General features: G+C 34.6%; 1 pseudogene; it reads right to left on the reverse strand.

Moving 5' to 3' along the window:
• Window positions 1–1,255: 1,255 nt before the first annotated feature.
• Window positions 1,256–13,479, reverse strand: part of LOC138165543 (bifunctional phosphoribosylaminoimidazole carboxylase/phosphoribosylaminoimidazole succinocarboxamide synthetase pseudogene) — a 27,450-nt pseudogene continuing 15,226 nt past the window's right edge.

A 13,479-nucleotide genomic window follows, 5' to 3' on the forward strand; every position in this document is an offset into this window, starting at 1 on the left:
TGCTTCTTGTATCTGAATGTCAAATTTTCTAATCAACTCCATTTTTTTCAGCAAGAACACTAGAAAGTCCTCTATTCCACTGAATGACCATATTTTCCCCTGAACCATGATACTCAGTTTTTCTGGGTAGATGATTCTTTTTTTTTTTAAAGCAATTGGGGTTAAGTAACTTGCTCAAGGTTACAAGGCCAGTTATTTCTGGGTGTGGTGATAAGTATCTGAGCCTGGATTTGAACCCCAGGTCATTCCGACACTGGAGCCGGTGCTTTTGCTCGCTAAGCCACCTGGCCTCCCCTAAGCAATTGGGGTTAAATAACTTGCTCAAGGTTACACAGCCAGGTTTTTCTGGGTGGGTGCTAAGTGTCTGAGGCCGGATGCGATCCCCAGGTCATCCCCACACAGAAGCTGGTGATCTTACTCGATGTGCTACCTGGCCACCCCATGATTCTTGGTTTTAATCCCAGATACTTTGACCTTTGGAATATCATATTCCAAGCCCTTCAATTCCTCAGTTTAGAAGCTGCAAGATCCTGAGTTATCCTGATTGTGTTTCCACAATATTCAAATTTTTTCTTCCTGGCTGCTTGTAATATTCTCCCCTTCATCTGGGAACACTGGAATCTGACTATAATATTCCAAGGAGTTTTCTTTTTGGAATCTTTTTCAGGGGGTGATTGGTGGATTCTTTCAACCTCTTTTTTCCCTTATGGTTCTAAAACATCAGGGCAGTTTTCCTTGAGAATTTCTTGGAGGATGATTTCTAGGCTCTTTCTTTGATCATGGCTTTTAGGTAGTCCAATAATTTCTTTCACTCCATCATTTTTTATGGACAGGAGATGAAGTCATAGCTCTTATCCTCATTTCCAAGATATATTTTTGCTTTAGCCTTAGCTATTTAGGGTGTTTGAAAAGTCTAGAAGTAATTCTAGAGAGCTAGATCTGTGATAGGAAATAACAGTTTATCTTATATGTCAAGATGTGAATAGCATGTCACTGATAACACAACATGGCTATTATTAGACATTGGATTACAGTTGATAAAAATATCTTCCAGAAAGGATTATGAAGTTTCTCTAATACAGGAATATACATCAGACCATGAATATAAAACCAAGAAATTTTCTTAGTATTTTTCTATGATTAGTTTGGAATTATCTTTTCTCTTGACTGATCAGGACAGCTTTTAGAAGTTAAATTACAATCTTCTTCCCCCCATTAAAAAAAGGTACTGTATTTTTCTTATATCCTGCATTTTTTAAATTTTCTTACCCACCTTCTTCAAGGAATCATATGTGTTTAATATGTTGCCTCTAATTCTACCCCATACCAAAATTTTATTTAATCCAAATATCTAGGCTGTAAATTCAGTTCCTCCTTCAGGTGAAAGTATAGTTGAACAGCCAAGACCACTAGACATTCAAAGTGAGGACTGTAAATGCTGAGGTCCCCAAACAGATGCAAGAATGGACAACTGACTACTGGATATGCAATATTACCAGACATTACAGGTCTCAAACCATTCTTCTGCCAGCTACTACCTCAAATACTGTAGGAACCCCATTTCCTTAATACTCTGCTTTAATCTTTAGAGTTTATTCTGGTTCCTTCCTGGCAGATATTACTCAAAGTTCAAAGGGAATTACATAGTTTCCACAAGCCTTCTTAATTTTTCATAATGACAGAGGTCAGAAGTTGAGCCAATCAATACTACAAATTTGCACAGACATTCCACTTTATGAAGCAACTCCACTCTTTCTATAATCTATTCAAAGTTTTCCTTCACCTTCTGGAGACTTTCAGAAGTCACTTCCTTAAGTTTCTGATAGGACTTTTTTGTCTTTCTGTTGGATTCTATCACCAGATGGTTAGACCCTAAAGAAATCATTGTGGATAATACCAACAAGAAAAATTTCTTTTGTAGTTTCATCAACAAGAAATTCAATCTTCACATGAATGTACAGTTCTGAGATAACTGGAATTTATCTGGTATTTCAAAAAAAGCCTGTGTGGAATGACTCATAATATCCACTTCAGTCTGACCTATTTTAAGTCCAACAAAAGACCATTTTGCAGCAGTAACCTGTTCTTTAGACTGCTGTGGATCATTATTGACATCATCCTTGTAAAACGAGTCCAATTTAAGTGGGTAGGACTGCCATTCTTCTTTGACAACATGATTTGCCTGTCATTGATTGTCAGCAATTTTGTTGCTCACCAGTGTGGTGGTTAGGATTAGCCAGGGCTGGGTCTCTTTCTTTACTCCTTAACCATGCAAGATCACAATTTCATTCATTGGGTTCATTTTCTCTCTCTACTGACCAAAGCAACCCTGAGAAAGTAAACCTTAACCCCTGCTAATCTCTCCCTTGCTATTCCCTCTCCTGCTCCTGTCTTTATCACACTGTCACCAAGATTTTCTCCACTTCAGCTTCACTTAGCCCTTCTTCCTCAGAGAAATGCCAGTGCTGCCTGCTCCCTTTAAATATCCTTCCTTCTGGAAACTTATTCATATTGTAAATAAGCTACCACTTGTTCTCTGGTTCTGTCTTTAGCCTTCAAAGTTAGGAATACTGCCTATAGTTTCAGCACTACCCTATGTTCTACAAAAAAAATCTTATCCCTAGGTAATGGAAATATAATAATCTCTCTAGATCTATAGATCTCTCTAATTCAACATTTACTCAATATTTTTTTCTGTTATCTATTGGGTACCATGGATAGGGCTGTTTGCATAATTCCCTGAAATTTCTTAGCAACCAGGGTCATTGGAATTTTAGAGAATCTTTTCAGGATTTAGAAATTTTGAAATAAATAATTCCTTGAATATTCTTTTCATTAACAAATGAAATTTTATTTTGTTTTGGGATAGCTGTCACATTGAAAAAGAGACTTCTGCCCAAGTTTAGGAATACCATGCAGGTAAGGTGAAATTTATGAGCAAGACACAAGTGGATTAGCATGCAGTTCAGAGAGCAAAAGGAAAAAAAAGGCAGGACATGTGGCGAAAGTAAACTGCAACTGATATAAGGTAAAAAGCAGCACAACAACAACTAGTATTTGTGACAATTGTGGACTAGAACTGAGACACTGCTGAACTGGCAGTGTTGAAACAAGTTGCAGTTGTCATGAATTAACTACAGTAAAAAATAAATCATCAAATATTTAGTAGTTTGATGGAACACTGTGCTAAGTACTAACTATAAAAAAGAGATTCTTTTTTTTGAGAAGCTCACTATCTCTTTTCTTCCTTTTGCTTTTCAGAGAAAAAAAATTTAAATAGATTTTATATCTCAATCTCTCTTCAATTACTTCATTAGTCTAACTGATAAATGGGTAAAGGCAGATAAGGAGATAGCTATTTAGCTATATGGTTAGATAGAACATTTCAAAATGTGCTAACCACTGGGAACACAAATATAAAGAATATAAGAACTAAAGAGATTCTTGCTCTCAAGAGGATTACATTCTGATTGATGCATACACATAAAGGAAGATGACAAACAAGGAAAAGAGTGGTTTCATTCAGTAACTCATTAATGAGGCAATGGGTATATAAGGTCAAAGGCATCTCCAGAATGAGAATATTTATGGTGTACAGGCAGAAAAGTCCAGAGAGTTATGAGAAGAGAAGGAACAGGATGGGAGATAGTTTACTCTAAATTTAAATACCATAACAGCCTTCTAAACTTTGTATGAGTATTTATCTACAATTTTATGTTAAAATGTTTTATGTTGATGCTTATAATAAATTAAATAGTTAAAATAATTTTATCTAAACTTATAAATTTGAAATAATTGATTGAAGGCAGTGAGATAGCTTATGGGAGTGGGGGAGAGTGAGATAAAGATACAGAGTCAGAGAGAGAGACAGAAAGAGACAGAGAGAGATATGGAGAGACATACAGAGACAGAGAGGCAGAGAGAGATAGAGAGAGACAGAGAAAGAGAAAGGGACAGAGACACAGAGACACAGAGACAGAGAGAGAGACTAATAAAGAGATCATGTGTGATGTGGTAGTTATGTTTTCACACCTGAGTGTACCCTGCATCATCCCTGTATATCAAATTTTATTATTAGCTCAGAGGTAAATACTCATTTTGGCTCTGTGTTTGTCATCTTAGTTTTATTTTTTGATTCATGCAGACCATGCTTGAACATTAAGATCCATGGTTAGATCAATCTGATATAATGGATATCTAATTGTGACTATGCCTTTGATTGTATTTCCATTCACCCCTCTCTGGTGTCTGTTTCCTTGACCTTTGAAAATCAACTAATTCATGCTTGTGAAAAATGCTGGCACAATTACCAGAAGCATGTAAAATATAGCTTTTTATTAGATGAAGAACACAAGGCAAGAATACATACATACATAAACAGAGTTATATATACATACACACATATATACATATATAAGCATATGTATTCACATACACATACATATATACACATATATGCACATAGATAAATAGGTTGATAGATAGATAGATAGATAGATAGATAGATAGATAGGTAGATGATAGACAGACAGACAGATCCATAAAATGAACAGCTTAGACTAGATAGAAAATAAAAATGTCTTTCAAGTTTTAAATTCACAATGCTAACACAGAGGGCATCAATACAATTAGGATAGTGTCAAGTATACTTTATGACCAACTAGCATGGCTGAAGTAAGCCAATGTATGTCATTATGAATATGTTTCATACCTTTTCCAAAAAATAGAATAATTATGGGCAGGAAATGAGGATTAAGGATGAGGGGAAGATTTTTTAAAAAGAATGAGCAGAACATATCATTGTCTTCAGGTTGTTTCTGGCTTGCTTGTTTCTTGATCCTTTTGTTCACCCTCTCCCCAGAGAGAGTTGATTTTGAAAGCATGAGACTACATTTACAGAGGGGTAACAACAAAAGCCTGTCATGGCAGAATTTTTGACCAACCATATGGAAGGATAGAGGCAGTAGGACAGGAACATTCCAACGTTTTGATGGCTAAAAGTAGGAAATAGAAGTCAGATTGTGATGTAGAGAATCAGCAACAAACTCAGTTTGAAATTCGCTAAAGCACATGTAAGTATCCCATGTGGTTATTAATTTAAAAAACCACATATTAGTATTCATTTACGTTCTATTGTATTTTAAAAAATAATTTTGTTAATTTTTTTCCAAGTTCATTTTACTATGAGTGAGTGTTACTATCTGCCTTACAAAATTTCTCTTTTCTCTTGTTTGACACCTCTGATTTAAAGCAGCGATGATAGGTGAGGCCAGTGAGGGTCATTGCTCCTTTTTGCATTATAAAGCTTTCCCTACTCTATTTTATGTATCTAGCAGTAGAGGAAATAATTTTGTTTATGTCTCTTGGGTTTCTTAACTGTTTTCTTAACTTCTGTATCATGTGATAAGTGGTAGATTGAGATCTGGCTTTGAAATGAGGAAGATTTACAATCTTTGAAACTTGCTGTTTTTTTTTTTTAACCTTGGGATAGTCAATTAATGTCTCTCTCAATTTCCTCAACAATAAATTGGTAATCTGTAAATTAATAGTGTATATATTAGATTAATTAGGTGGAGGTTCTTGACTCTATACCATATGAAGATCAGTCAAAGTAACTATTAGCCTGGTGAGAAGACTCAGAAGGGGATATAGCAGCTATGTTTAAGTATTTGAAAATCAATCATGAGAATGAGGCATAGATTATTTGGTGCCCTAGAGGGCAGCATTAGTAATAATGGGTGAAAGTTGAAAAGAAGCAAATACAGGTTTGATGATGGAGAAAAATCCTAATATTAGGAGTTTTCTGAAAAATAGAACTTAATGCATTGAAAGGTGATGAGTTCTCTCTCCATGTAGTTATTAAAGCAGATATTGGAAGACTTGTTAAGTATGATACAGTTGTGGATTTCTTTCATATATGGATTTAACTAGATATCTGCTGAGGCATCTTCAAATTCTTAAATTATATGATTATGTTATTCAGTAATATAGAATAGCATCTAACTCACAGGGCAGTTGAGAGGCTCAAACAACACAGCATATATAAGATGTTTTGCAAGATGTGAAGCACTCTTTAAATGTTAGTTATTGCCAGTGATTGGATTCAGCACTAAGTGGAATGAAACAGGAAAAGAAAGATTTGAACTATTGTTTTGTCAGCACGTACTGACTAGCAGGTAATATTCAAAGAAAAAATATTTTATTGGAGTAATCTAAAAACTTATCAGAGCAGAAAAAAATATATTCACTGGGAGTGTCCTTTAGTGTTAGAGTGAGTCAGTAATCATTATCGTGTCTACCTGTGGAGAGTCATTTGGCCATAAATGCTCTTGGTTTTTCAGTTGTGCTTAAAAAGAAATGATGTCAAGGTGGCAGAAAGGAGGTGACAACTAAGCTAAAATCTTGCAACATTTATTCCCAAACAACTTTAAAATATTTCCTCAAATCAAATTTTGTAGTACAGAATCAACAAGGGGTTAGGGTAGGCTTTTTTTTTGAGCCTAAGAAAACAAGCAATTGGCAGGAGAGTTAATTGATACCAGATGAGGAGATAGCTTGGAGTACATTTGTGACTAAATCAGTGGTGGGTCTTGGAGGTGGCAGCAGTAGCAGTTTCAGGGAGTTTCTAGCCAGGAATGGAAAAGGTATAGGAAAATTGGGCAGAAAGATATTTCATGGGACCCTTTGCTTGTACTGGGTACATCTGGTGCTGAATGGCAACTTTATTGCTTATAAAGAGCTCTGAGCCACAGTTCTAGGTCAAAGAGGAATACTCATGGTTGGTCACAAGGAAAAAAGTGGTGATAGTCAGAAGTTCAAGGAAGATAGAAAGAGTAGTGCTTCTGACTACAGGTAGCAGGGATCTTCTTGGGTAGAATAGAGCATATACTAAGAGAGCAGTGACCATACCTCTCTCCAGAACACACTTCCTTAGAAGGAAAAAAATACCTAGCTAGAACAAATTCTGAAAACATTAGCATAAAAAACGCCAGAAGTGGAAAATATTGTCTCCCCACACACAAGAGAGTACAGCCCAACTTTAATGTGAGTTTCAAAGTTAATAAATAAAATGGAAAAAAAAGATCAAACAACAACTACCAATACAACAACATTTGAGCATAAAAACCACTACACAAGCAGGAAAACGAAGATACAAAATCAGAAGTCAACAATGTGAAAGCAACTATAAGCAAAGCAACAAAGAGAAATGCTATTCAAAAACAAATTGGAAAAATTATTGGAAGGGTTAAAGAAATAAGAGTAGTATTAGGAAAAGCAATGAATGTGATGCAAAAAGGAATTAGGAGGTGAAAACTAACAGCTTCATAAAAGAAGAAGAATATTGAAGAAAATAATATCAGAAGAAAACAGAATTGATGTAATGGTAATAGATACAGAAAATTTTATAAAGACAAAGAACTCTTGGAAAAGAATAGATGAAATAAAAAAAGGAGGTACAAACATTCACTGAGGAAAATTCCATAAAAAGCAAAATACATGAAATACAAAAGGGGGAAAATTTCACTGAAGTAAATGATTCATTAAATATTGGAACTGAGAAAAGGGAAGTTAAAGATTGCATGAAATATCAAGAAAGAGTAAAGTCAAAAGAAAGAAAAGAAAAAAGAAATAATGATATCTATCATTGGAAAAACAACTGACCTGGTAGATCAAGGAGGACTAACATTTAAATTATCAAAATGTTTTTTTTTTCACTTTTAGCAGAATTTTAAAAATTCTTTTTCAAGTTATTTTATTTATTTTTAGTTTTCAACATTCTCTTTCATAAGTTTTAAATTTTCTTTCTCTCCTCTCAACACCTCCAAGACTGCATGCAATATAATCTAGCCTCTACATATCCATTCCTATTAAATATATTTTCACATTAGTCATGAATAGAAAAATTATAATGAATAGGAGGAACCATGAGAGAAAAAAAAACAAAAGGAAAAAGAAAAGAAAAGAAAATACCTTGCTGAGGCTGGGAAGGGACGGTGCTGCTCACAGGGGCAGGCCAAGAGGAGGTCTGACCAACAAAGGGGGCACCACTACCAACCACAAGGGACACTACCATACCTTTCACCAAAGGTCTGGGACTGGAAAGAGAAAGGTAAGAACCAAATGCAGGGACCCTGTTCAGGACAGGAAATACTGCTAGGACTACTGCAACATAACCCAGAAATTTAAAAAAAACCCTAGCAGGACCTCCAAGACCAGGATGGCAGAGAGAACCCAGCCTGCTCCACCCCCCCCAAAAAAAAACATATTAACTAATGCCCCAGGGCAAAACCCTCAACAGTAAATGCTTGGGAACCCTAGGGGAAGGGTGTGGCTAGGGCCCTGACTCAAAATGGGTAGAAAGCAGACCACAAATACTCTGGAGTCTTACTTTCCTTAGAGGGAGGAACCAAACTTAGAGGGAGACAATGTAAACTCCACACCCACAGCTGAAACATCAACAGTGAATGGGTCCCAAGCACAGAAAGCTCTCCTAGATGAGATCAAAAGGAACTTTGAAAACCAAATGAGAGAGATAGAAGACAAAATGAATAATTCCTTTAAAATCAAAACTGCAGAATTAGAAGAAAAAAACATTATGAAGAATAAAATAGCTCCTTAAAAAGAAAAGTGTTTGATATGGAAAAGGAGCTCCAAAAACTAACTAAGGAAAATAGTTTGCTAAAAACCAGAATCAACCAAATTGAAACCAATCTCTCTATGAGGAACCAAGAATTAGTCAAACAAAACAACAAGAATGAAAAATTAATAAATGACGTAAAATATCTCAATGGAAAAATAACTGACCTGGAAAATAGATCCAGGAGAAATAACTTGAGAATCATAGACTTACCAGAAAATCATGATAAAAAAATGAGCCTGGACAAAATTCTTCAAGAGCTTATTAAGGAAAACTCATACTATAACCTGAGGGGAAAATAGAAATTGAGAAAATCCAGCCAACACATCCAGAAAGAGATCCCAAATTGAAAAGTCCTTAAAATGTTGTGGCCAAACTCAAGAACTACCAGGTAAAAGAGAAAATATTTCAAATGGACAGAAAGAAACAATTCAAATATGGAGAAACCACAGTGAGTATGGCAAAAAATTTGGCAGCCATTACACTGAAAGATCAGAGGCAGTGGAATTCAATTTTATGCAAGGCAAAGTAGCTTGGGTTATAACCAATGATCCCCTAACCAGTGGGACTGAGCATATTCTTCCAGGCAAAGAGATTGTCATTCAATGATATAACAGAGTTCAAAACCTTCCTGATGAAAAAGCCAGAGGTCAATGGAAAATTCAACCTCCAATTATGAGATGCAAGAGTGACGCGGAAAGGTAAACAAAGAAAACACACACATACAGCGTGTTATTTAATAAGAGCAAATTTTTTTTATAGACACATAGAAGGTTTGAGTATAAATTACACAAAATGATGATTAAAAACAATCTTATGAAGGTCTATAAAGGGACTGCAATTAAAGAAGAGGAAAGAATGAAGTGGAAAAAGGTAAATTATGCCACACAAAGAGGCATAAAAACAATATAGCAGAGGGAAAGAAGGGAGGGAGATGAGTATTATATGAGCTTTTATCCTCATTGGATCTGGTGAAAGGAGGGAATAACAACCAGTTAAGCATAGGACTCTATGGAAAAGAGACACAAAACATATCATATTAGAGCGAAAGAGGGAAGGGAGAGGAGCTTCACATGAGATTTTTTCCTGTCACACTTGGTGCGAGGAATAAATAACATACTTTGTCAAGTATAAAAATATCCGGAATAAATAACATACTTTGTCAAGTATAAAAATATCCTACATGCAGTAGGAGTGGGAAAGGGCTATGAAAGGGGGGGGGTTGGTTATCAGGGAGGGAAGAATAAGGGGGAAGGGGATGAAAAGGGAGGGTACTTGGTGAGGGAATACTTAGGGATGCAGTGGTCAAAAGGAAAACAATTAAGGAGGGGAAGGGAGAAGGGGAGAAAAAATATTACCATTAACAGGGAAGGGAATAGGATGGAGGGAAAGAAACATAATAATCATAACTGTGAATGTCAATGGAATGAGCTCTCCCATAAAATGGAGACAGATAGCAGAATGGATTAAAAATCCTAATCCTACAATATTCTGTTTACAAGAAACATCTGAAACAGAGGGATAAATACAGGGTAAAGGTAAAAGGCTGGAGTAAAATGCCTCATTTAAATTTAAAAAAAAAAAGCAGGGGCAGAAATTTCATCTCTCATAAACCAAAAGCAAAAATTGATCTAATTAAAAGAGAAAAGGAAGGAAAATATATCCTGCTAAAAGTCACCATCGAGAACGAAGCAATATCATTACATAACGTATATTCACCGAGTGGTATAGCATCCAAACTACTAGAGCAGAAGGTAAGGGAATTAGAGGAAGAAATAGATAGCAAAGCTAAACTAGTGGGAGATCTTAATCTCCCCTTCTCTGAGCTTGATAAATCCAACCACACAATAAACAAGAAAGAAGTTAAGGAAGTGAATAGAATTTTAGAGAGCGTATGTATGATAAATCTTTGGAGAAAGCTGAATGGGGATATAAAGGAATATACCTTCTTCTCAGTGGTACATGGCACATCCACAAAAATTGATGATGTACTAGGACATAAAAATCTCACAATTCAGTGCAGAAAGGCAGAAATAACAAATGCATAATCCTCAGATCATGATGCAATAAAAATCATATGCAATAAATGGCCATGGAAAGGCAGACTAAAAACTAATTGGAAACTAAATAATTTAATCCTAAAGTATGAGTCAGTTAAAAAAGAAATCAGAGAAATAATCAGTAACTTCACTCAAGCGAATGACAATAATGAGACAACATACCAAAATTTGTGGGATGCAGCAAAAGCAGTTCTAATTGGAAGTTTTATATCCCTGATAGTGTACATGAATAAATTAGAGAAAAGAGAGGTAAATGAATTGGGCATTTAATTTAAAAAGGTAGGGAAAAACAAGCAAACAAACTGAAAATTCTCAATTAAACACTAAATTAAAAATATTGGAAAACAAAGGAGAGATTAATAAAATTGAAATTACGAAAACCATTGAAATCATAAATAAAACTAAGCTGGTTTTATGAAAAAAACCAATAAAATTGATAGAACTTTAGCCAATGTGATCAAAAAGAAAGAAGAAAACCAAATTATGAGTATCAAAAATGAAAAGGATGAAGCTACCCCCAAAGAAGAGGAAATGAAAACAATAATTAGGAATTTCTTGCCCAGTTGTCTGCACAAATTTTACAATCTCAGTGAAATGGATGGATATTTACAAAACAATCGGTTGCCCAAATTAACTGAAGAGGAAATAAATTACTTAAATAACCCCATCTCAGAAAAAGGAATCAAACAAGTCATCATAGAACTCCCTAGGAAAAAATCTCCAAGGCCAGATGGATTTGCTAGTGAATTCTATCAAACATTTAAAGAACAATTGATTTTAACACTCTACAAAGTATTTGGGAAAATTAGTGATGAAGGAGTCCTACAAATTTCTTTTTATGACACAAATATGGTACTGATACCTAAGTCAGGAAGAGATAAAACAGAGAAAGGAAATTATAGACCAATCTCCCTCATGAATATAGATGCAAAAAAATTTTAAATAAAATATTAGCAAAAAGACTACAGCAACTTATCACAAGAATAATACAATTTGATCAGGTAGGATTTATTCCAGGAATGCAAGGATGGTTTAATATTAGGAAAACGATCAGTATATTTGATCATGTCAAAAATAAAACTAGCAAAAACACCATGAATATCTCAATAGATGCAGAAAAGGCTTTTGACAAAATGCAACATCCATTCCTATTAAAAACACTAGAAAGAATAGGAATAAATGGAGCCTTTTCAAAAATAATAGGTAGCATCTATTTAAAGTCATCAGCAATTATTATATGTAATGGGGAGAAGCTGAAAGCATTTCCAATAAGATCAGGGGTGAAGTAAGGATGTCCACTATCACCGCTCTTATGAAATCTGGTACTAGAAATGTTAGCAGTAGCAATTAGAGGAGAAAAAGAAATCAAAAGAATCAAATTAGGCAAAGAAGAGAACAAGCTGTAATTTTTTGCAGATGATATGATGATATACTACAAGAATCCTAGAGAATCAAGTAAAAAACTACTTGAGACAATAAATAAATTTGACAAAGTTGCAGGATATAATATAAACTCACATAAATCTTTAGCATTCCTCTATATTTCTAATGAAATTCAACAGCAAGAGAGAGAAAGAGAAAACCCATTTAAAGTTACTGTAGACATTATAAAATATTTGGGCATTTAACTGCCAAAACAAACCCTAGACCTATATGAATACAACTACAGAACACTTTTCACATAAATAAATTCAGATCTAACTAAATGGAAAGATATCAGTTGCTTGTAATTTTACCTAAATTAAATTATATATTTAGTACCATAACAATCAGTTTACCAAAAAACTACCTTACAGAGCTAGAAAAATAATAATAAAATTCATTTGGAAGAACAAAAGGTCCACAATATCAATGTGAAAAGAAATGCTAGTGATGGTGAACTAGCTATACCAGATTTTAATCTGTACTATAAAGCAGCAGTCCTCAAAACTACTTGGTACTGGCTAAGGAATAGAGTAGTGTATCAGTGGAAGAGATTTGGTACACAAGACTCAGCAGTCAATGACCATAGTAATCTACTGACTGATAAATCCAAAGAACCCAATTTTGGGGAATAAGAACTCACTATTTGACAAAAAAAAGTGCTGGGAAAATTGGAATATAGTATGGCAGAAACTGGGCATAGATAATTATCTAACAACATATACCAAAATCAAGTCTAAATTTGTACATCATCTAGGTATAAAGGCTGATATTCTAAGCAATATGGGAAAGCAAGGAAAAGTTTACCTGTCAGATTTGTGGAAAGGGGAAAAATTTATAACCAAATGGATAACTTTGATTACATTAAATTGAAAAGCTTCTGTACAAACAAAGTCAATGTAACCAGGATTAAGAGGGAAGTGAATAACTGGGAAAGATTTTTTTACAACCTATGTCACTGATGAAGTACTCAATTTTAAAATATACAGAGAATTGAGTTAAATTTATAAGAATACAAGTCATTCCCCAATTGATAAATGGTCAAAGGATATGTACAGGCAGTTTACAGAGGATGAAATTAAAGATATTTATAAGCATATGAAAAAATAATGTAAATCACTATTAGAGAAATGCAAATCAAAACAACTGTGAGGTACCACATCTCACCAGTCAGATTGGCTAAGATGACAAAACAGGAAAATGACAAATGCTGGAGAGGATGTGTAGAAATTGGTTCACTAATGTATTGCTCATGGAGTTGTGAACTGGAAAGCTATCCAGAATTATGCCCAAAGGTCTATAAATAATTTTTTTAAGCAATTGGGGTTAAGTAACTTTCTCAAGGTTACACAGCCAGGT

Source organism: Petaurus breviceps, unplaced genomic scaffold (assembly GCF_028583685.1).
Source record: "Petaurus breviceps papuanus isolate PSGF00001 unplaced genomic scaffold, PetGlider_PUasm1.0 213, whole genome shotgun sequence".
NCBI classification, from domain to species: domain Eukaryota; kingdom Metazoa; phylum Chordata; class Mammalia; order Diprotodontia; family Petauridae; genus Petaurus; species Petaurus breviceps.